Source organism: Malus sylvestris, chromosome 10, assembly GCF_916048215.2.
Source record: "Malus sylvestris chromosome 10, drMalSylv7.2, whole genome shotgun sequence".
NCBI lineage: Eukaryota > Viridiplantae > Streptophyta > Magnoliopsida > Rosales > Rosaceae > Malus > Malus sylvestris.
This window is the reverse complement of record NC_062269.1, coordinates 30,773,655-30,799,806: the sequence shown is the minus strand read 5'-3', so window position 1 is coordinate 30,799,806 and position 26,152 is coordinate 30,773,655. Positions and strand designations below refer to the sequence as shown.

At 34.2% G+C, this 26,152-nt stretch overlaps 2 long non-coding RNA genes and 2 pseudogenes across 4 annotated transcripts; all 4 read left to right on the top strand.

Annotated features, from left to right (window-relative positions):
- Window positions 1–3,252: 3,252 nt before the first annotated feature.
- LOC126584449 (protein DOWNY MILDEW RESISTANCE 6-like) lies at window positions 3,253–4,563 on the top strand (annotated as a pseudogene).
- A 6,184-nt stretch (window positions 4,564–10,747) lies between these two features.
- On the top strand, window positions 10,748–11,279 carry LOC126584629 (uncharacterized). Its single transcript, XR_007610045.1, has 2 exons — window positions 10,748–10,891; window positions 11,068–11,279. It is a non-coding gene; the product is annotated as an uncharacterized LOC126584629 (long non-coding RNA).
- A 2,834-nt stretch (window positions 11,280–14,113) lies between these two features.
- LOC126584630 (uncharacterized) lies at window positions 14,114–15,668 on the top strand. Of its 3 annotated transcripts, none has more exons than XR_007610047.1 (4): window positions 14,114–14,228; window positions 14,710–14,827; window positions 15,099–15,177; window positions 15,311–15,668. It is a non-coding gene; the product is annotated as an uncharacterized LOC126584630 (long non-coding RNA). The 3 variants fall into 3 exon arrangements; XR_007610048.1 differs by lacking the exon at window positions 14,114–14,228 and adding an exon at window positions 14,264–14,358; XR_007610046.1 differs by lacking the exons at window positions 14,114–14,228; window positions 14,710–14,827 and having other exon boundaries at window positions 14,858–15,177; window positions 15,311–15,601.
- Window positions 15,669–22,977: 7,309 nt separating this feature from the next.
- Window positions 22,978–25,852, top strand: LOC126584625 (uncharacterized; annotated as a pseudogene).
- Window positions 25,853–26,152: the final 300 nt, after the last annotated feature.

The window sequence follows — 26,152 nt, the reverse complement described above, 5'->3', positions numbered from 1 at the left end:
TCTATATCCTTCAATTGATACTTTTGGAGAAGGCCCCCATACATTCGAATGTACTCTTTCAAACATAAAAGTAACACTACTTTGTTTTACAGGAAAAGATTGCCTACACATTTTACTGGAAATGCAGGAAGTACATAACGTCTGAGAAGAATCTATACTAACTGGTACTTTTGCTGCTTTCAACATTGCAGTCAATATTTCTTCAGAATGGTGGCCCATCCTCTTATGCCAAATTGCAGTCTTGATCATCTTTCCCACAAAACTAGCCTTTACACCTTGTGTTCCTTTATTCACAGAGCAAGATCTTGAAAACACTATCATAGGTATTGTAAAGAGTTCCCCATCACTCCTTCCTTGGTAGAGTACCACATTGGTTGCCTTGTCCTGTATGAAAAACACAGTATCATCACATATAAACCAGCAGTCATTATCATGACATAATTGCTTTACTGATAAAATATTCACAGTAATATATGGGACATGTAAAACATGTTTGAGGAATAAACAATGGTCCGGAGTAAAAAGGTTAGTAGAACCAATATGTTTCACATCCAAACCTTGACCATTTCCAATGATTATCTTTTCATCTCCATTGTATGCAGTAGCTTGGGTCAAATTATTGAGATTTGCAGTCATATGGTGAGTAGCTCCAGTATCGAGCACCCATGTATCAGCAGTAGAAAACCCATGTGGTTGAGACTCACTTGATGGTGGAGAGAAACTAGATGGACCTTGTGCAGATAATGCAGTGAGTGATGGAGGTGGTGGAGCCCCTTGATACGCATAATTGTTCCTGTGAAAACACTCTAATGCAGTATGACCCTTCTTTCCACAAATCTGACACACCAAGATTGGATACTGATTGGCAGTAGTAGTACTTCTGAAATGACAATTAGGTGCAGTGTGACCTCTCCGTGAGCATATTTGACATTCAGGAGTGATTGATGATCTATAAGTAGTATTCACATTCCAATTCTGCCAATTTGAACTACCCTTTGATCCACCATTAGATGACTGACCATTAAAACTTGACTGAGAATTTCTGCCTGGATCAGAAAAGGTGTTATTCGACCCCTTATTCTTGTTGCCAAAGTAAGGTTTTGAAACATTATTTTCATAAGAGTTCCTGTTAGAATTGAATGACCCTCTATTCTGAGAAGGAAAAATCCTCTGATTACTGCCAGTAAACCCATAACCTCCTTGATAGTCAGTAGCCCCTATGTTGGAACTTTCACCTCCTTGATAACCACTAGCCCCCATAGCAGAGCTTTCACCATGATAAGTACCATTTGCTTGATAGGAACCAGGATGTCCTTTACCATTATCCCCATTCATATACATTGCTGCCATTGAACCTGTAAGAGCTGAAACTCTGGAGTCGATGGTCAGTTCAGCACTAAGAAGCTGTGCACGAAAATCTTTCAAAGAAATTGGTGTCTCCCTTGCCAAAATCACAGTTCTAATCATATCAAACTCCTGTGGTAATCCAGTTAAAACAGCAATAACCAGATCATTTTCAGAAACTCTTTCTCCAGCAGAAATTAACTGATCTCTTATAGCCTTTAATTTCAACAAAAATTTATCAATCGAGTCCCCTCCTTTCTGTGCAATATGAAACTCAGTCTTTAACTGATTGATTCTCGAAACTGACACAGATGCATAACGATCTTGTAAAGCACTCCATGCTTCCTGTGATGTTTTACAGCCAATAACATGCTCCAATGCATCATCAGATAAAGTGGCAATAAGCAAACTGAGTAAAGCCATATCCTGTTTAACCCAAGTCTTATAAGCAGTAGTGATCTCTTTTGTCACACCATTTTCAGTATGTATGACATATTTAGGTGGACATGGATTATCACCAGTAAAGAAATCCAGTAAGTCATACCCATGCAAAACAGACTGAAACTGAAAATTCCACTTAACAAAATTATCATCTTGCAACTTCACAGTGAGCATGCCCAAAAGATTTTCGATCTTCACAGATTCTATGGTATTTGCAGACATAGTGACAATCAAGATTTCAAGAATTTCTCAACCAAGATTTCGTATATGATGAACAAAACAAGATCAATTCAAGCAACCCTCTTTGGCAATCGGCCTTTATCAGAGGAGATATATCAGATTACTACAAACTTCAATTCAAGCAATCCTCTTTGGCAATCGGCCTTGAACAGAGGAAATATATCAGACTACTACAAACTGTACTAACTCCGGTAATCGGCCTTTAAAGAGAGAGTATACAAATCAGGAAGAAAATGGCAATCGGCCTATGTAAACATTCAATTGGCTATCGGCCTTGTAAAGCAATGAAAATAACAAACAGAAAACTCACTGAGACAAAACATCAAACACCTGGCGTGCATTGCTCTTCCTGACCCAAGAAACCTCCATATAGAAGCATATAAACCTTGCCCAAGAGACCAACATTCTTCATAGATCAACAATCTTCCAGAGATACTACAGCGGAAACAAAACGATCACCCATGGCGATGATACCATATTAACACTACACTATGAATCGAAGAAGAAGAACAGAACAATCTCAAGTTGTAAAGAAGCAGAGAGAGAGAAAGAGAGAAAGAGAGAGTGAATGATGATTTGTATATTTCAGAATGTATTGAATACAAGTCTTAGAGAGAGCCTTTCTATTTATACATGCTCATTTCTGTCTTCGTCAATTTCTAACAAACTCATAACCACCTTATATCTTCCTACAATCCCAACTAACTATCTAACTAACAGGATAACAACCTTGCTGATGTGGATTGCTGATGTGGTATATCATTCAACACCGAGGGCGGTGGTCATACCTGTATAACTGAGTAGATTTTCAAAGCTAGACAAGAATTCGGTTTTTTTTTTTTTCATTTTTTCGGGTAACTTATCGACTATCGAGACTTCAAATTCTTTCCTTCATTTTTTTTTTCTTTTTCGTGCAGTGACTTGACCTTAATGTCTGAAAAAAGTTGAGGTTCCACTATAAACCAATTGATAATATGAGGAGTAACCCACCCCTTATAAGCTCATGCAAAGTCTTTGCTTCCATCAATGTGAGATTTTTTCTCAACACGCCCCCTTACGTGTGGTGAATTTCAAGCCAAATATGTGGACAACACAAACGGGATTACGTGGAGCGTGTATAGCCGTTAAGCTTCACATGTGCGACAACCTGCTCTTATACCATGAAGAAAGTTGGGATTCCATTATAAAACCAATTAGCAATATGAGAAGTACTCCAACCTCTTACCTATGCAAGGTTCTCTCCCCCGTCAATACGAAATTCTTTCTCAACAATGTCCAGCATCGCCTTGCTGCTGGCCTTGGATCACAAGCAAGGTATTGTTTGTCTTCTATTTATTTACAAGATTGTCTGCATTGTGTGAGCCTTTATTAAGCCAATTGATACACAAAGAAATATGTTTATTCCAAATTGATATAAAAAATTTGGAATATATGGATGGTTGACTAGAAATCATTGGTAAGTTTGAAAGCACTTTCTCAGTTTTATATGTGCACTAATTTTCCCCTTTAATCATTGTAAGGCTAGATACACATTGAGGGAACGGAGAAGCTTATTTCAAGCTGGTAAAACAGTAAAACCTTGCCTGAGAGTTACATATTCCCAGCGGATGCAAGACCCGGGAATCTTACTACCGCTCGTTTGTGAGACAACATTCCAGTGATTGATCTGGGCGGTGATCAAACCTATATAATCCAGAAAATACTCAAGGCTAGCCAGGAATTTGGGTTTTTTTCAAGTAACGTTTTGAGACTTCAAATACTCTTCCTTGATCATCGAGTAACCACTACTTCAAATTTTCAATTACTATGTTATGCGACATCCAATTAATGTTATTTACAAATCAGGTTGTCAACCATGGCATATCAGAAAGTTTGTTGAACAACACGATGGGTGTGTTCAAGGAGTTCTTTGACTTGCCTGCAGAAGACAAGGCAAACCTCTATTCTTACGACCCGAAAAAAAGGTTGCAGGCTCTCAGCCAGCAGTGGATATTTCAATTTGGAAGATGTTTATTTGTGGCGTGATTACCTACGACACCTTTGCCAGCCTCTAGAGGAATGTATGCAGCAGTGGCCCCAACAGCCTAGTAGATATAGGTACCAAATATATATAGATTCATGTTCTAAAAACTCAATTCTCTTTTTTGTTGCATATATTTGACATATATATTTTCATATCTACAAAGATTAATAAACGATGATATGGATTCCAGAGATCTTGTTGGGACATGTTCTGCACAAGTTAGAAAAGTAGTTGTGGAAGTTTTGGAGCTAATAAATGAAGGACCTGTGCTAGGAACTGCATATTTTAGGGATAAACTTTTTTCGAGGTCCCTTTTTAGGTTTCTCGATGTGCCAAACCCAAACATGCTATCCATTTTTTGAAACTCGACCATTTTAACATAGTTTCTTTATTTACCGTACTTAGTACGATATACGTTAGTATGTTATATATTTACGTAAATGGTTTCGTTTCTCAGTGCAACGTATCATAAGGAGCTTAAATGCCCGCGAGGTGGGTTCGACCCAATGACATGATTTGTGAGTGGGTCTTTGCTTTTAAATATTACATATTTATTTAGTTTCCATTTATATATTTGATAAAGAACTTTCCACGTATGCTTTGATTAGATTAATGTTTATAAGAATTAGCGTATTAATGGAATTTATGAAATTATGCAACATCATACAGGATGCATAAGTATGCGTGTTGTTATTGATGCCTTAATTGGAGTTACGGTCATGAATATCATTGCATTGATTAGAATTATCGAATTATCGTGGCATGATCATATTTACGTTATCTGCTTATCGTGTGTTATATTGGTGTTAGTACTTGCCCGGGGCCGGGGCCAGTGCCAATGCCAGTCTTTTATGTGTATGTTCACATCGCACCGTACGCTCACTTTAGATCCATTGTAGGTGCCAGCTATGTCCTATATTGCTAAAGGCAATTAGGACTCGTATGTGATGGGCATAGCCCCAGTCTTCACGTGATTGTAGTACTAGAGCGTAAATCACTATTACATCCAGTTCTATTTATGTCATAATATCTTTGCATGAACTCATGTGCCAACATATGTCGATGAGCACTTGATATGAAATGTTTGTTTATACGAAATTATGTGATTATTGGACGTTATGTGTTAATTTACGAAATGTCGTGACATATTGCACTATTGAGATATTGCTGGCTACGGTAAGTATTTTCATACTATACATAGTATGTTATGTTTGGAAACTATACTTGTTTTACAGCGACGGGTTATTACATTTTCAAAAATATTTTTACAAAGTTTTATTTGTAAGCCCACTCACCCTTATTTTTTGCCCCTCTAGGTTTTAGTAGAAGAGCTTTCGTGTCGACAAGGATTCTTGGCAAGTCTTAGTATAGGCGATTACCTTCAATGATATAATTCTTATCCTACCTTTACTGTACTTTACTTATGCTCTAATATCACGTGTGAAATGAGTTTATTCTTGCTCACTAGCGCACTCTTTCATTTATGCACTTTTAGGTTTAAATTTACTCACATTTTCCATCTCACTACACTTTTATGGCTTCGTCACCTTTCGGGTGTCGGCCAACACATCTTGATTTGGAGTCCAAGTGGACAATTCGTGTCTGGGTGTGTCAATATACCTAGCTTCTGCCTTGTGCATATGCATGTAATCTTCTAATAAAACTTATACAAATTTCCTTCCAAACTGCTAAGTAATCTTTTGCTAATTTCTATCTCTATTCTCTTAATGTGTTCTATTTTTTATTATCAAAAGGATTAATCTTAGGTATTCTAATATGATTATTTGTGCTCAAAGTTAAATTTTCTAATTTTGTAATAAAGGTGGTGGCAGTGATAAAGATGTGTTATGCAAAACTTGATTAATTTATGCTATTTGTTCTTTCGACTTGATCTAATTTTTCAGCTAAATTTAAAACTAATTGGATGATTAAATTATTTTGTTTAATTGAAATATTACTACTAGCTACTTGTAATGAAAAATCAATTAAATCAACTCGTTCCTTATTTAATATCTAATTCCTTCAAAACTTGGATATATATTCTATTAATTCAGGAATCGGCCATTAAATAAATGATCTATCTATTTTATTATGTAACTTTTCTATTTGCTTAGTGAAATCTTTTTGTACTAATTGAACTTTTGAACTTCTATTTTAATTGTTCAACTATTTCTAATGACCTACTTTCTAGTTGCATGGGCTTACTATTTATGGTATCAATGAGCTTTTTTATCTCTCTCTTGCTAGGAAGTCTCTGAATATTTTTATTATTATCTTCTAGTTGGGCTGTAATGTGATTTATATTTTGTCTAACAGTTTTTTTTTAATAGTCTAATAACTGGTTTAATAAATTATCATGCATAATATTTTCTAATTTTATATGTTCTGCTTGACTAATAAAAAGATTTACGATACTATTTGCTTTTTCTTCACTATGTAAAATATGATTATGATCGTCTAATGGAAAATAACAAACTAAACTATTTTGGTTTAGGGTGATTTTTCTATTTTGTTATTTACTAGTTTCTAAATTAAGGTAATCTGTCATAAACTACAGACTACCATTCTCTAAAGTTATCGCTAATGGTTCTGAAAAACTCTCTTTCTTCTCTCAGTGACTATAAAGTATAATTAGTTGCTCTTTTTTTATGTACTTCTTTATCCTTACTGGTAAGAGTGGGGTGTTCATTATAACTAAGATAAAACATTTGCTTCTTCATGTCTTTATTGATTTTTTTTATAAATATATGCTAATCTTCTCTTCATGCTAGTTATAATAGGATGTCTAGGACAACAAATTCTTGATGGTTATGGTTGAAAAAATCTACAAAGACAATAATATACAATGTTCATTCAAAATAAACAAGTGTGTGATATGAGTTGTGTTGATGACTTTTGTCATCAAGATGCTTTACTATAATTATATTATTTAAATATTAAACTTGGCTCTGATACTAATTTCGGAGTAAGGCCCGATTAAATAGTCGGATGACCATTGTAACAACTAGATATAAAACCTTTCATATAGAACTCGACATGTTTCAACATGATGGCTACTTACAATGCAGGTATAAGACCACAAGGACTAAACTCAGAGGTACTGAGAACTCATTGGTATCCTAGTTAATGTCCAATTATTTGTCTGACAAGCATTCAACTATAAAATAGTGCTCAAACAAAACATGATCATCAGTTTAGCAAGATAATAATATACCTACAATAATGTGTTTCCTGTTTTAGATTGGAAGTCTATTTAAACAAACTATTAAAAGAAAGAAAGGAAACTTAGTTAAGACTGGAGAAATTGCTTGAATACATAGACTTATTCTTTTATTGATATATAAAAATTTACAAAGGATGGAAGTTTACGAAGAACGAGTGTTTGCAAAGGATGCTAGAAAACTATGGAAAGTTGGTTCTGTGTAGGTGTGTGTTCGTCTGTGTAGAGGTTTGCGTTTAGGCATTTGTGTGTGAATGAAGGAGAACCCCTTCATATATACAAGCATGATGGTGCTATGTTACAAAAAATCTTTTCAAAAAGATGTAATATTATTTAGAAAATACTAGCATTTGAGCCCGCACGATGCCGTGGGTTGTAAAACTATGTTATACGTATGAAATATATTGAAATATATTTACATCTAGAGCAAAATCTAAAAGTCATCCAAAGTGTTTTTGGAGATCACAAAATATAAATATCTGTGTAAATGTAGAAAATCTTATATGCATTTGGGCACACATAACCTGGTATGCTACAACCAAAATAATGTAAAGTGGCTAATCCATATTTTTCCATGTACATTATGAAACACTTATTATCCAAAATATTGTAGCAAGCTTTATACAATAGATTCATTAGAATGGTTGATCAATCAACTTTTCAAAAAATTGACCCGAGTACACTAGTATGTGATCTCACATCCCTAGTTGCTCATCCCTGTATATGCAACAAAATTGCTATACAACTCCATCATCGCAAGTCCTCACATCATCTTTCATTGCATCCTTGAAGAGTAAAGTGATTCAAAAATGTATTTGGTCTTAAGTATAGAGTGTTTACCATATGTTTCCTTCAATCAATTGAGAAATCTAGACATTTTAGTAGATGGGCTTTGCTCAAAAGAAAAAAATTCATCCTCTGTTTTTCAAATTAGACACTAATTTTTCAAGCATGATAAGATAGTGTCCTCATATATATTGATTGTTTATTGATTATATAATACTTATATATTGACTATTTGTGGTTCAATGTTTAGTTCTCCAGAACACATTGTTAATATATGGTCATTACAAAGAGATCAATGAACCATCAATATGAGAATTTTGTACAAAGATCTATATATCAATTGCAAAAGCATAATTTTTGTGGTTGAGGTATGCTAATGTTCATTTGCAGCACAACAGACGCAAGCGCATAATAAAGCCGAGATGGTCAAAGTAAATACAACCTGATCTAACCACATTGTGCAAAAGGAACTCAAGTCCGACACTTATAAATTACTCCTTTCTATAAAACCTGTTGAAATTAAGTTTAGTTCTCTACAAAAATCATATTAGCATCATAAATTGGCATAAGGGTAACAAAAATTTAAATCGCTCAAAAGGAATAACCAAGAACTAAAAGCCCAATAAAACGTCAAAAATTCTTGGACACAATTAACCAATCAAATTCCAAAAAACCCAGTACAGCTAATAAAAACATCACATTCAAGACTTTACACCTGATGATTGGATCTACTGGAAAATTTAGCACAGCGAAAGAAAGAAAAAAATCTTGCAATTATGTACACACATATATCAAGTATACTATTGCAATGCAAAGATGTTGACTTGAGAAGACGACTTCATGTTCATTTGGAAGTTGAAATCGACTATTGGGTGCTCTGCCTCCAGAGCTTCAATGGAACATTGATGGTCACCAAGTCTCCTCCCTGCCTTGATCCCGACTCATGTCCTCCCCTCACACGAGGCCTTGAGATCGATTATGGGATTCCTGTTCACCTTGAGAACCCTGATCACCATTCAAGTACAATCAATACAATAAACTCTTTTCAAATACTTAATCAAATAATATAAATATATATATGCCGCACGTACTATATATGCACTGCACACAGTTGCCAACCGGCTTAATTAACTAATATTTCTATGTCAAAGTTTAATTGTTTGATTCGTTGTATTAATAATATTGGATGTATGTACAACCATGTTCATGTAATTCGAAGAGGAACAACAGTATACCTGATTTTTTTCAAATGATCTGTCACCCTCTTCCCGAATCACTTGAACGCTAACATTTTCATGAGTTTGCTTGTTCCATGTCGTGCCTTGCTCCTATTGTCTTTCTTCTCCTTGGAGACTATGATTCAAGTAAAATCAAACATTCAAACAACTCATATCTAGATTGATTGGGACCAAATGAAGGCCATGAATACTTATTTCTAATTTAATTAATAAAAAAAATTAAACGCTTGAATCAATTTAGCAAATCGGTGAGCAGCAATATGTAATTAATTAGTACTCATTACAAATATATACTTGCTGCTTATCCAAGATATAATTCAAAGTTGAATCGAAATCAATATTCATATGAACTAATTTAAACAACAAAAATAAGGAATTGAATCATTTACCTAAGATATTAAATAACATCACCAACTCTCCTAAATTGACGGAATCTGGCTGGAACTGAGCTCGGTGGTTCTCCGTAATTTAGAAAAGAACTATTCCAAATTACGGATGTACTCGATTAATTTAACCAAGAACATGCACGGCACCACCACTATTAAGAAGCATCAACATACGAGGACAAAAGTTTCTACAATCAGTTATTAAATTGCTAGCAAAAACACGCATAGAAAGAATAAAAATGACCACAAAGATGGCAAAACAATTAACCACACATGTTGTTTATATGCCCAATGAGAGGAAAAAGCTTCTGCAATTGAAAAAACGAATTTATATAAAACAGACATGTCACTTTAGACTAAGCTCACACACCATCTGAAAGAGCCTATTGTATCCATTCCAATTATACTTCTGTGGAGCATGTCCCTCTACTATTCCCCACCAGCAATCAATCATAAACGCCATCTACATTAACCGATTCCAATACCCTTAGCTGCTTTAGTAGACCATCTGGATCAACCAGTTCACACTTCATATTAATGACACCTAACTGCCACCAAAATAAAAGACATGATGAAGAGCACACAAATTAGAGACTTAGCTTAAAACAACCCTTGTGTACTAAGTAGAACTTGAACTCACCTGACATGGCAACCTCTAATGCAAGGTAGAGAGTAGAAAAGCTAACGCATTGACAAACAGAAAACCAACAATTTAACTTGCATTGCAAATAAATATTAGTAAAGTTATAGAACTCACTAGTACTTTATTTGAAATGTTAGGAGTATCTAGTGTATGCACAGGTAGACGGTTCTTACAAAACTCAAGGCTTGAAAATAAAATAAAATAAAAATTGAAAAGAAATCAAAACTACTAAAAATTCCAACATTTCTTGATGACTATTTGGTAAAGGATCAAACAATCATGCCATTAAACAAATTTGAGGAAAAAAAAGTGAACTAAAATGAAGTTGAATAGAGTGACAATTCCTTACCCAGAAACCCAAACCAAATCCCCAAAATTCACGTAGAAATCACCAAAGCTGACAACCAAAGCTCCACTGGGATCATCCACACAACAACGAACATCGACCATCGCCACCGATATCCATCTCCTTCCAAAGACAAAACCCTTTTAAATTCGCAACCCGATAACCAAAACACACAAAGAAAATCTCAGGGATGGGCAAATTCAAACTTTTTCGACAAAGATTGTGTTTTCCCAGGAAAATAAAAACAGAGAAAAAAGGAAAATAATCAATCTTTAGGTTTGAAATAGAAAGAGAGTTGAGCTGTTGAAATAAATGAGAGTTAAGTTGATGTACCGATATGAAAGTTTTGAGGAACAGTGGCAAAAGAGATGAGGTCTGGGATGCCAAATAAAAACTCCAGGATCTTACCTGTTGACAAATCGGTGAGAACGAATTTGGCAAAAAGGGTCGAAGAGGGTTTGAAGTTGGAATCTGTTGATGCTAGAGTGAGTCAAGACGATGTTGCAGTCTGGTTGTCGGCCAACGACCAAGATTGATTATGGCAACCAGAGTCGTCGGAAGGCTAAAGCTTTTCTGGGTTCAGATGAGAGGACACCTTTGAGACCAAGGAGATTCATATGAGATTAAAGTATAAATCGAAAATAAGTTGGGAGATGAGGTGAGGAGGGAGACGGGGAGAACAGGAGCCAGGCAGAGAAAATGTGGGTCGAGAGTCTGAAACGGTGGGGGAAGCATCTAGAGAAAAGATGGGTCGAGGTGCTAAAACTCTGTGGGAAGGAAAAAACCAGAAATGGAATAAGAGACCAAAGACTAAAGCAGGGGCAAAAGCGGGAGTACAGTGTAGGTTAAAGAAACAATAAAGCGGCAAAAAAGGAATAACACTGTCAAATGAACAGTGTTTCAGTTGTGTTTCTCTTTTACTATATAATATTTTACTATATAATAGAAGGACAAGGATTGTTTACCTTCCACTTCTGATGCCCTCCCGTGCCGTCCTATTTTGTGTTGTCACGGTTAAGTCACGTTAATATTTTATATTGTTTTTTTATAGAGATAATAAGACAAAAATGAATAGTAATATAAAATGTTGACGTGGCTTAACCGTGACCACACAAACAAAAGGACACGGGAGGGCACCAGAAGTGGAAGGGCAGACAATCATTGTCCATAATAGAAAGTGATGCCCGTGAATTGCTGCAGGATTAGAAATTGTATAGGTAATTATGTTTGAAAAACTACTATAATTAAATCTAGTATCATCAGCAGATCTCTAACTTTCCAGCAATATATAAATGTGAGCTTATAAATGTATCTCTAAGTTTCCTTATGTGTTTAAATTGAAACTAATAGACCCATAACTTAGGTTTCAAAATGCACTATAGCATTGATTAATCTAAACACAACTACCTCAACAAAGCAAACAACTTTATTTCCTTTAGGAATATCATTGTTTTGTTACTTTACAAAGTGAATTTGTTCCAAAAGATTGAAAGTGGGTTTCAATCTTGAAATCCTACAGCATGAGTAGATTAAAAAATCAGTTTCTCCAATTATATTCAACACCACTAAACCACGCCATGACATCATCTTGCAGGGAGCAAAAAAGAAATTTATACAAACAATTAGAAAGAATATAATTGTAAATATAAAGTTACGTGATTTAATGGTTAAAAACTACGTAAACCACCTAGCTAGTAAGAAATAAAAAGTATATTGAAACTAAGGACTTACTTGAGCTGAGAGTTCAAATAATGTTTTAAGAGTGATAAAAGTTTTGTTGGATTGAGGTGATTGTAAAGAGATATCTTCTTATGCACAAAGAGTTTCAGATGCATGTTACCGAAGAACATAACATGCTAAACAACAAAGGTAACCCATTATACATGTTGCTCACAATTATCTCATTGCAATCCTGCAGATATTGCTGATCAAGATTGTTTGAAAGAAAATGAAAATTTTGAGGTGTAAGTAAGTACAAAGCTAATAGATACACAAAATTACAAAGGGACTGCATAACCATCTTAATTAAGAATTTGATACAAAAGTGACCATACCTATTTATAGCAATCAGTTCTACATTTATGTTCAATTATCAATTAACAATTTCATACCTTTTATGTCACGGATTTGGGACCCTATGAATTTCTATTGCTTTTTTTGTCCATCTAATTTGCAATCTGTGATTTCCTTTTCTTGTTTATCATCCTTTGAGCTTCCTGCAGAGAACATAGACATGCAAAGCATCTAATCTATATTTTGAGGAAACAAAAACAAAACTCTGTCTTTTCCAGTGAGTGCAAAGATAAATTTAGAAAGAAATGGGCAGAGTGGGTATGAATGGTGAGAACGTGGAAGTGAAGCTGGGAGCAGAGGATTGCCGCTTTTACTGCAAAACCAATACTTTATCAGAAGAAAAAACTAAAAAATGCTTATAAAGACTACAAATGAAACAAATATTGTTAACATTTGGAGCAAAAACCTGACCATTTGAGATTTTCTTTCCTTATATGCTTATATGTTTATATAATAAGTGATAATCATGCTAAACTGAAAACAACTTTTCATTCCCAATGGCCTTCTTTATCGTTTTTCCTAAATGGGTTAGCTGAATATGGGGGAGATGCTGGCTTTAAATCAAATTTGACAACATTTTAGAATTTGATTTTTATTTTTTGCCTGTTTGGTTAGTTTGCTTTTCATAATTTGTTTTGCTTATTTCGACCACACAATGTTACCGTTCAAATTAAAATACATAAATTCCAATAATCGACTCTAATTTAACACTACATTATATAAACATATAACGAAAGCAAAACACATACAATTGGATTATCATTTACAGATAGCATTAATCATATGTTTATGCTAAGCTTCCTTATATTTTATTTTAGGATTCACTAGTACAAAAACATGGTTGCGCGACGGAGCACATTTCGTCATGCAAACTGTCTTTGCACAACGAAACTTTGCGAGGCAGAAACTGCAAAACTAGTTGTAGCAGCTACCTCCCTCCCCCATCTCTCTTCAAAAACTTCTCCAATCCTCTCCCTTCCTCGATCTATTCCTATCCAGTAAGCGATTTGATTTTGTATATGTAACTTTGAATTGAGAATTCAAACTAAAACTGCTAAATTTGTTTTGTACAGGATTTTTGTATACAAATATCATTGAAGAACGAATTTGAAGGTATTTTCTTCATATTGCATATGGGATTTTTGTATATATATACCTTTGCCTACTTGCTATGCCCTTTTTTGGTAATGGTGGAGTTTTGTGAGATTGAATTTTGAAGTAATCTTTATTAATTTTACCTATTAAAAGGAGTGAGAGTGTAGATATATTGTTGAAGACTTGTTTGTGCTTCATTTGGAATTAGCATTTGAATACTTTATCGGGGTTAACTTATATATTTACACGGAAGAAATTGTAAGAAATGTTGGTTTCCCCTTGAAATTTCTTGATTTACATTATACGGTTGAGCTGTAAAGGAAAAAGCAGGAGGCTGAGGAGAGGCAGAGTCAAACAGAAAAGCCACGGGATGAATTCAAAACAATGCTGGAAGTACGTTGTTATCTGCTCCCCTCAAATTCTTCTTCTCTACATAGAAATTATATGCATTGTCTCATTTTCTTATTCATGGCTTGAATTCCTTGGAGGAATGCTCAGAGTTAACATCATTTGCAAGAAGGGGGTATGTCTTTCCTTGTATCAATATTCTTCTGTTTCCAATGTGTGCTTAATAGACAGTTTGATACCTATATGTTTGTGTAAGGGTTGAGGAGAGAGAGGGATTGATGGGCTAGGAAGGAGAGATTAATGGCTTCAGGAACTGCAGATAAAGAATTTTCTGATGTCAATGATATAATGCTGAACCGAAACAAAATGCTTTAACTAGTATGCTTTAATGGACCTCCATTTAAAAGAAGAAGAAGAAAATTAACTAATTATTCTTCTAACCGAGTGGGAAGGAACTTTTAGTGGGTAAAAATAATTTATCCATAGCTCTTTGATATGGCTACGATTGATTGGAAAAACATTACAGCTCTGGTTCCGGCTCTGGTGGTCAAGTTGCTAAGGATGCTCTCGGAAACGACGTGATTGCAGCTGAATGGCTTAAGACTCATGGCCCTGGTGACAGGACCCTCACACAAGGATTGAAGGTACAGATACATGTCACTGATGAAGCTCAATATCTTAGATTATCATATCCTCATTTCAATTTGTATGACATGTTCAAGTCTAACTTCCAATACAATCAGCAGCATTATGGGATTATGAGCTAATGATACTTTTTGATGTGATCAACCATTCTGAAAATCGAATTGAGAAATTTGGGATGTATATTATTAGAAGGTATTAAATTAACTTGGATTGTTTGCTATGGTTGTTGTGGTATTAAATTAACTTGGTTGTGTCGTGCCATTTAACGAGGCGGAGAACAAGTTCTTATGCCCCTGCCATGGATCCGTACAATGACCAAGGAAGGGTTGTCAGAGGACCTGCTCCTTTGGTAAGTTCATTTAGACTTTTATTGACTCTTGTTAGTTCTTATGTGAAAGGCTGCATAATACGTACGATAAAAGGCTGTTTCTTTACCTCCTTTCTGAAATAACCAATCTTTGAAATTTTACTTATTGGAACAGTCTCTGGCGTTGGCTCATGCCGATATTGATGACGGGAAGGTGTTTGTTCCATGGGTTGAAACCGATTTCAGAACCGGGGAAGCACCATGGTGGTCTTAAACATCACAAGGCAACTCTTACGAAAATATGTAATTTGAATTGTTTCGCTATATCTTGCTTCGTTCGTAAACAACCTGTGTCATAAGGTTATTCTTCGTTGAATTTGAAGCATTTATTTGTCCGAGGAGGACCTAATTTTTTGCCATGTTCTGATCTTCTCTTCTTTATGTATTAATACTGGCTTTTGCAAAACCTGTTGGATTGTAATGTCTTGTAGTTGGTGGCTCCATTGAGTCGTGGCAAAATTCTATCTCCATACTGACTGCAAACGTGTCGAATGAAGTTTAAGCCACATATAAATTTATTTAGAATTTGTTGAATTACCAAATTCAAATTGCCGTATTATTTGGCAATTCATATAAGTAACAGATTCAATTTGACGGTTGGATTATTGAAATTAGTTTCGTATGATGCGTATTACATCAAAACGATAAATTCACTAACACTTAAAGTTTATTTATACTTTCCATTAAGTATAACATAAGATTTTGTGGTATCCACTAGTGTAAATATTTTAAATTGACGATCGAGTTCATTCATTGTATTCATATAAGGTCAAGGAGTGTAGCTGTAAAAAATCATCAAAATCGGAGTTAAAATTATTGTTAAATCGTGATTTTTCATTTATAATCGTCGAAAAGTTTTGTCTTGTTACTTGATCTCTGAATGTTTGTTTTTTGCGATTTTTGGCGTATGCAATCTCGAAATATATACAAACAAGTTTGACGGTTGAATCGTTGAAACTAGTTTCATACAATGCGTTTGCCATCAAAACAATAGATTCACTAATACTTAGAGTTTATTTATACTATTATTAAGTGTAACATAAAATTAGTTTCGTAGGATGCGTATCCCATCAAAACGATAAATTCACTAACACTTAAAGTTTATTTATATTTTCCATTAAGTATAACATAAGATTTTGTGGTATCCACTAGTGTAAATATTTTAAATTGACGATCGAGTTCATTCATTGTATTCATATAAGGTCAAGGAATGTAGCTGTAAAAAATCATCAAAATCGGAGTTAAAATTATTGTTAAATCGTGATTTTTCGTTTATAATCGTCGAAAAGTTTTGTCTTGTTACTTGATCTCTGAATGTTTGTTTTTTGCGATTTTTGGCGTATGCAATCTCAAAGTATATACAAACAAGTTTGACGGTTGAATCGTTGAAACTAATTTCATACAATGCGTATGCCATCAAAACAATAGATTCACTAATACTTGGAGTTTATTTATACTTTCATTAAGTGTAACATAAGATTTTGTGGTATCCATTTAATTGTACGGGCCTTAGCGATGTTCGGCCTCCAAATCCTGATGCTAGCACCTGATCTTGCTTCACCTTCGACTTCCCAACCACTTTGCCCAATCAATACCCAATAGCATGATGTATTAAACCTAGAATACTTGTACTTTTTTCTATTTTGTTCGGACATCTTGTATGTACATTTTCATATATTTTATAGTTACTTTTTCTTGGTTTATTAATTATTGTTTAGAATTTAATTACAATATTTATTAAAAAGTAAATTAAAAAAAATTGCCAAAAAAAGAAAAAAAAAGGGTTTGCGTGACGAAGAAGTGACCTACGTCGCGCAAAACCACTTTGCGCGACGTAGGACCTACGTTGCGCAAAGTCTTTTTTGTGGTATCCACTACTGTAAGTATTTTAGATTGCAGATCAAATTCATTTCATTGTATTCATGTAGGGTCAAGGAGTGTAACTGTAAAAAATCATCAAAATCGGAGTTAAAATAATCGTTAAATCGTGAATTTTTATTTATAACCATCGAAAAGTTTTATCCAGTTACTTGATCTCTGAATGTTTGTTTTTTGCGTTTTTTGGCGTATGCGATCTCGAAATATATACAAACATGTTTGACGGTTGGATCGTTAAAACTAGTTTCGTAGATTGCGTATCCCATCAAAACAATAGGTTCATTAACACTTAAGAGTTTATTTATACTTTCATTAAGTGTAACATAAGATTTTATGGTATCCATTTAATTGTACGGGCCTTAGCGATGTTCGGCCTCCAAATCCTGATGCTAGCACCTAATCTTGCTCCACCTTCGACTTCCCAACCACTTTGCCCAATCAATACCCAATAGCATGATGTATTAAACCTAGAATACTTGTACTTTTTTCTGTTTTGTTCGGACATCTTGTATGTATATTTTCATATATTTTATAGTTACTTATTCTTCGTTTTTTAATTATTTTTTAGAATTTCATTACAATATTTATTAAAAATTAAATAAAAAAAATTTTGCCAAAAAAAAAAGAAAAAAAAGGGTTTGCGTGACGAAGAAGTGACCTACGTCGCGCAAAACCACTTTGCGCGACGTAGGACCTACATTGCGCAAAGTCTTTTTTGTGGTACCACAACTGTAAGTATTTTATATTGAAGATCAAATTCATTCATTGTATTCAAGTAGGGGTCAAAGAGTGTAACTGTAAAAAATCATCAAAATCGGAATTAAAATAATCGTTAAATCGTGATTTTTCATTTATGACCGTTGAAAAGTTTTGTTCAGTTACTTTATCTCTGAATATTTTTTTTTTGCGATTTTTGGCGTATGCGATCTCGAAATATATACAAACATGTTTGACGGTTGGATCGTTAAAACTAGTTTCGTAGATTGCGTATCCCATCAAAACAATAGGTTCACTAACACTTAAGAGTTTATTTATACTTTCATTAAGTGTAACATAAGATTTTGTGGTATCCATTTAATTGTACGGGCCTCAGCGATGTTCGGCCTCCAAATCCTGATGCTAGCACATGATCTTGCTCTACCTTCGACTTCCCAACCACTTTGCCCAATCAATACCCAATAGCATGATGTATTAAACCTAGAATACTTGTAGTTTTTTTTGTTTTGTTCGGACATCTTGTATGTACATTTTCATATATTTTATAGTTACTTTTTCTTGGTTTATTAATTATTGTTTAAAATTTCATTACAATATTTATTAAAAATTAAATAAATAAAAAATTTTCCAAAAAAAGAAAAAAAAGGGTTTGCGTGACGAAGAAGTGACCTACGTCGCGCAAAACCACTTTGCGCGACGTATGACCTACGTTGCGCAAAGTCTTTTTTGTGGTATCCACTACTGTAGGTATTTTATATTGAAGATCAAATTCATTCATTGTATTCATGTAGGGTCAAGGAGTGTAACTGTAAAAAATCATCAAAATCGGAATTAAAACAATCGTTAAATCGTGATTTTTCATTTATGACCGTTGAAAAGTTTTGTCCAGTTACATGATCTTTGAATGTTTGTTTTTTGCGATTTTTGGCGTATGCGATCTCGAAATATATACAAACATGTTTGACGGTTGGATCGTTAAAACTAGTTTCGTAGATTGCGTATCTCATCAAAACAATAGGTTCACTAACACTTAAGAGTTTATTTATACTTTCATTAAGTGTAACATAAGATTTTGTGGTATCCATTTAATTGTACGGGCCTTAGCGATGTTCGGCCTCCAAATCCTGATGCTAGCACATGATCTTGCTCCACCTTCGACTTCCCAACCACTTTGCTCAATCAATACCCAATAGCATGATGTATTAAACCTAGAATACCAGTACTTTTTTCTGTTTTGTTCGGACATCTTGTATGTACATTTTCATATATTTTATAGTTACTTTTTCTTGGTTTATTAATTATTGTTTAGAATTTAATTACAATATTTATTAAAAATTAAATAAAAAAAAAGTTTGCCAAAAAAAGAAAAAAAAAGGTTTGCGTGACGAAGAAGTGACCTACGTTTCGCAAAACCACTTTGCGCGTTGTAGGACCTACGTTGCGCAAAGTCTTTTTTGTGGTATCCACTACTGTAAGCATTTTAGATTGAAGATCAAATTCATTCATTGTATTCATGTAGGGTCAAGGAGTGTAACTGTAAACATCATCAAAATCGGAGTTAAAATAATCGTTAAATCGTAATTTTTCATTTATGACCGTCGAAAAGTTTTATCCAGTTACTTGATCTCTGAATGTTTGTTTTTTGCGATTTTTGGCGTATGCGATCTCGAAATATATACAAACATGTTTGACGGTTGGATCGTTAAAACTAGTTTCGTAGATTGCATATCCCATAAAAACAATAGGTTCACTAACACTTAAGAGTTTATTTATACTTTCATTAAGTGTAACATAAGATTTTGTGGTATCCATTTAATTGTACGGGCCTTAGCGATGTTCGGCCTCCAAATCCTGATGCTAGCACTTGATCTTACTCCACCTTCGACTTCCCGACCACTTTGCCCAATCAATACCCAATAGCATGATGTATTAAACCTAGAATACTTGTACTTTTTTCTGTTTTGTTCGGACATCTTGTATGTACATTTTCATATATTTTATAGTTACTTTTTTCTTGGTTTATTAATTATTGTTTAGAATTTAATTACAATATTTATTAAAAATTAAATAAAAAAAAGTTTGCCAAAAAAAGAAAAAAAAGGGTTTGCGTGACAAAGAAGTGACCTATGTCGCGCAAAACAACTTTGCGCGATGTAGGACCTACGTTGCGCAAAGTCTTTTTTGTGGTATCCACTACTGTAAGTATTTTAGATTGAAGATCAAAGTCATTCATTGTATTCATGTAGGGTCAAGGAGTGTAACTGTAAAAATCATCAAAATCGAAGGTAAAATAATCGTTAAATCGTGATTTTTCATTTATGACTGTCGAAAAGTTTTATCCAGTTACTTGATCTCTGAATGTTTGTTTTTTGCAATTTTGGGCGTATGCGATATCGAAATATATACAAACATGTTTAACGGTTGGATCGTCAAAACTAGTTTCGTAGATTGCGTATCCCATCAAAACAATAGATTCACTAACACTTAAGAGTTTATTTATACTTTCATTAAGTATAACATAAGATTTTGTGGCATCCACTAATATAAATATTTTAAATTGAAGATCGAATTCATTCATTGTATTCAAATAGGGTCAAGGAGTGTAGCTTTAAAAAATTATCAAAATCATAGTTAAAATAATTGTTAAATCGTGATTTTTCGTTTATGATCGTCGAAAAGTTTTGTCCTGTTATTTGATCTCTGAATGTTTGTTTTTTACAATTTTTGGCGTATGTGATCTTGAAGTATATACAAACAAGTTTGACGGTTGGAGCGTTAAAACTAGTTTTCATACAATGCATATGTCATCAAAACAATAGATTCACTAACACTTGGAGTTTATTTATACTTTCATTAAGTATAACATAAGATTTTGTAGTATCCACCTGATTGTACGAGCCTTAGCGATGTTCGGCCTCCAAATCCTGATGCCAGCACCTGATCTTGCTCCACCTTCGACTTCCCAGCCACTTCGCCCAACTGATACCCAGTAGCATAATGTCTTAAACCTAGAAGACTTGTAGTTTTTTCTTTTTTTGATCGGACATCTTGCATATACATTTTCATATATTTTACAATTAAATACTTTTCCTTGGTTTATTAATTATTGTTTAGAATTTAATTACAATATTTATTAAAAATTAAATAAAAAAAATTTTACCAAAAAAAAAAAGGGTTTGTGTGACATAGGACATGCGTCGCGCAAAGTCTTTTTTGTGGTGTCCATTACTGTAAATATTTTAAATTGAAGATCAAATTCATTCATTGTATTCATATAGGGCCAAGGAGAGTAACTATAAAAAATCATCAAAATCGGAGTTAAAGTAATCGTTATATCGTGATTTTTCGTTTATGATCGTCGAAAGGTTTTGTCTCGATACTTGATCTCTGAATGTTTTTTTTTTTTTTTTGCAATTTTTTGCGTATGCGATCTTGAAGTATATACAAACATGTTTGATGGTTGGATCGTTAAAACTAGTTTCGTAGAATGCGTATCCCACCAAAACAATAGATTCACTAACACTTAAGAGTTTATTTGTACTTTCATTAAGTATAACATAAGATTTTGTGGTATCCACTAGTGTAAATATTTTAAATTGGAGATCGAATTCATTCATATTCATATAGGGTCAAGGAGTGTAGCTGTAAAAAATCATCAAAATCAGAGTTAAAATGATCATTAAATCGTGATTTTTCGTTTATGACCGTCAAAAAGTTTTGTCCCGTTGCTTGATCTCTAAATGTTTGTCTCTTGCGATTTTTGGCGTATGGGATCTCGAAATATATACAAACATGTTTGACAGTTGGATCGTTGAAACTAGTTTTGTAGAATGCGTATCTTATCAAAACAATAGATTCACTAACACTTATGAGTTTATTTATAATTTCATTAAGTATAACTTAAGATTTTTTGGTATCCACCAGTGTAAATATTTTAAATTGAAGATCGAATTCATTTATTGTATTCATATAGGGTCAAGGAGTGTAGCTGTAAAAAATCATCAAAATCGGAGTTAAAATAACCGTTAAATCGTGATTTTTCGTTTATAACCGTTAAAAAGTTTTGTCCGTTACTTGATCTCTGAATATTTGTTTTTTGCGATTTTTGGCGTATGCGATCCCGAAGCATATAAAAACAAGTGTGACGGTTGAATCGTTGAAATTAGTTTCGTAGGATGCGTATCCCATTAAAATGATAGATTCACTAACACTAAAGAGTTTATTTAAACTTTCATTAAGTATAACATAATCCACTAGTGTAAATATTTTAAATTGAAGATCGAATTCATTCATCGTATTCATATAGGATAAAGGAGTGTAGCTATAAAAAATAATCAAAATCGGAGTTAAAATAATCGTTAAATCGTGATTTTTCGTTTATAACCATTGAAAAGTTTTGTCTTATTACTTGATCTCTGAATGTTTATTTTTTATGATTTTTTGTATATACGATCTTGAAGCATATACAAACAAATTCAATGGCATATATTTATATAAAATAATATTTTTTATTTAAAATACCTTGCACGACGTCTTAATATAAATGTTGCGCAAAAGTACTCTGCGCGACGTCATAATTTATAACCAAGGTATAAAATATTGATGATATCGGAAATATCGGTAGTCCAAGAACACGGAAATTTCGATGGAAATATCGGAATATTATCGATATCGATTAAAATTGAATAAAAACCACGAAAATTGTAAGAAAAACTTGGAAATTTTTATTGAAACTTTGCAGGATGTTTATTTAGTCAATTATCTATTAGTTTATCACAAAAAAATTGGAAGGAAATGCATTGCATGATGGATATAATTGATTTAAGTTGATTATATAGCGAGTTGACAAACATTGTGAGTGTAAAAAATATGTAGTAATTAATGAAAGAAGTTTAAACACACCATAATCATTTGTATATAATGAATTAGTACAATATTTTACACTTTATACATTGCATGGTAAGATACATGAGTGACTTAGCAAGGTCTAAAATATCGATGATATCGGAAATATCGATAGTCCAAAAAAATATCAGTATTCCAAAAACACGGAAATTTCAATAAAAATATTGGGATATTATGGATATTTTAGACCATATTTATGACTACGTCGCACAATTGTTAAAAGTTTGGCGGTTTAATTGAAAAAACATAGGCCTTTTTTTAGGGTTTAATTGGAAAAGAGTCCAGACGCTACCCACAAATCTATCTCTTCCCTCCAGCTCACTCGGTCTCTCTCCCCTCTCGCTCATCTCGCCCTCTCTCTTACCCTGTCTCGCTCACGCTTAGAGCCGAGTGCTCCTCCTGTTTTTTTTCCATAGCACAAGCTCACAATCTCCCCTCTCCTCACCCAGACGACGTCGTTTGCTTCGGTTTCCTTCGAAGAACAACTTGGAGTTGAGAGCCCTTTCTCGTTCTCATAGTTGGCTCTACGTGCGACTATGTCTGAGTGATGAGCAGTCGAGCAGTGGAAGACGATGCACTGGCCAAAGCCGCAAGAGCTGCCGAAGCTCTTTACCTCCTCTGAGACACCTACTTTCCAGCCGACCCGGATGACAAAATCTCCAGATTAAACGCCGATTCCGATCTTGCCCTCAACCTCCTCGATTCCATACCTCTTGGTAATTTTTCCATTTACCCATTTCGTTTTAATCTCTGTTAATTCCATTTGAAGCTGACCTAAGTGCCCTTTTATTATAAACCCGATTGTGCCTTTCTCTTTTGTGGGTTTTCGTTGATATGCTCGTTTCAACTTTGAAGTTCCAATTTTGATTTTGGACTACATTGGTACACATAGAAGCTTAAAATTTGAGAAATAGACTAAAAAGTTGATGAATTCAAAATCTCCCCCGATAAAAGTGTTGTTTCTGTAACGATAATGCCTACATTGTGTTCTCGAATCGCTGTCACTGCTAATTCCTTTGTTATTATGTTGCATTTGTATTTGTATCTTATTAGTTCAAGTTTCAAACACTGTGTCTTTTACCAGAGCAAAGAAAGCATCCGGCTTAACATGCGAAATACGAATATCTGAGAGGAAAGATACTAGATGTTTTACCGAATTATAGAAAAGAAGCAGAGGATCATCTATCAAAAGTTGTAAGAATGCATTGTGACTTCCTGTAGTTGAGCATGTTTGTAATTCTTTCAGTTCACTTCCTGAAATAGATTAAACGACGATGCAGGTTAAGTTGAATCCATCTCTTGCAGATGCTTGGCTATGTTTAGGTAACCGCATTTGGAAGAAGGGAGATCTATCTTCAGCCAAGAACTGCTTTAATCTTGCCCTAAGCAAGGTTATTCTTGATTAGATTTTTGTAGTTTTATTGCAGTGACCTCTCGATTCATTGTACTATAAGTTTTATGATTGAGACGTGCATTGCGTTTGGAGGCAGGGTCCAAAAAGGCAAATACTCTGTCAACTTTCGATGCTTGAAAGAAAAATGGTTCAAGGCAACCGTTTTGTCGCTCAACTTGTTTTTCCTGTTGTTTTTCATGATGTGTGCGTCATTATGCTTACCTAATTTTCATCATTTTCTAGGTACCGTCAATGAGGCAGAACTTGTTGACCAAAGCATTCAACATGCCAAGGAAGCCATAACTCTTGATGTCAAGGATGGCAATTCATGGTGTAAGATCTCATAATCAACCATCTCAAAAAGTTCTATATTCTTCGGATTTGAGTAAGATTTATACTTGATAAGTTGTATAGCATGTAACATTTAGTTTGCTTTGCCATTTACCCTGGATGTTTGCCAGCCTTCTTCCAGTTAGCATAGTTTGACTGGTATCTTGTACATGCATAAATATTTTCTACTGATTCACTTAATCCCTAGTTTCATTTCTTTGGTTATTTTTTGGAGATCATTGCTTATTCTATTTAACTGAATTTTTCTAACTTTATTGGCAGACAATCTTGGAAATGCATGTCTTACAAGATTCTTTGTGACTGGAGCTTGGGACCATTCCAAACTTCTGCAATCTTTGAAGGCATACCAAAATGCTATAAGTGCTTAAAGTAAGAACTACTGCAGAGTCAAAGTCAGTTGTCTATGTGCTGTATTTCTTGTAAGTATGGATCTTCTGTCCATGAGCGGTAGGTCTTGGGTTCGAGACTTGGGAGTAGCCTCTCCATAAATTGGGGTAAGGCTAGCCGACATTCACCTCTCCCAGACCCTGCATAAAGCGGGAGCCTTGTGCACTGGGTACGACCTTTTTTTTTTTATGGATCTTCTGTCAGTTAGAAGATGTTCTAATGTTTTACATTGCGTATCACGAAAAGGATGAAAGAATGCAGTCCAATCCAGACCTATATTTTAACTGTGCCACTGTAAGCTCAGTTTTTCTTGTGTTTTGTCTGGAATTAGTACTCATAAGTTTCTCAAGTAGATGATGATTCGTCAATCTTTCTTTTCTGAGTCAGCGTCTAGATAGGTTAAAGATAGAGTTGTACTAATACAAGTAGAGAGAATAGGAAACAGTAATGATAAATTATATATTATTTTCTGTTTTTGTTAAGTAAAGAGGAGGATGTATGAAGTGACATAAGTTGCATGAGTCTTAGAAAGACATTCTGCCACCCGATTGGGTCCTTAGTACTGCTCAATATCTCATGTTTTGTACAATTATAGGATTAAGTTTCTGGTTTTAGGTAAACAGATATCTGGAAAACTATGAAAGGGCCCTTTCTGGATTTGAAGATGCTGCTTTAAAGGATCCTGGTCTCAATGCTACAGAGGAGGTTTAAAAGATTGTTAGCCTTCTTGACAAGCTGGATAATCTGGTATTTCGGTGTCTTCAATGTTGATATTAAGTTAGCCTCCTCGCATGAGTTTTCTGCCCTGATATTGTTAAGTTTCAGTATCTTTGGTTGTTTTACCCGTTGGTTTTGCTATTGTTTTAACTTTTACATATTATTTACAGCCTTGCTGTGTATCCGTTTGTATGCTATATTGCAAGAATTATGCACAACTTTGCTAGGCTTATTGTTGAGATTGTCAAAAATTTCGTTGCACTTTGATGTGTTTAAAAATTAAAACAATATCATATTCCTTTGTGTTGATGACACATCTGTATATGTAGGTTTAATGAATTTGGTATGGTGGCCCTGTTGCAAAGGACTTGGCTCCCAAGTTTAATGTGTTAAAGAAAAATTTGTCTGCTAAGCTAGGGGTTACAATACCGGAGATAGACATAAGTCTTTATTTCTTTCTCAGCAGTTTCTCCCTTGGATTCTATGGTCATGTTGCGCATTTGTAGTTTAACTTTTGATATCGGAATTCAAATTTTAATTAGATTGCTTAGTTAGTGGGTCGTTTCCCAAAAGTGAAAATGGACATGGTCATGGAGTTAAACCCTAATT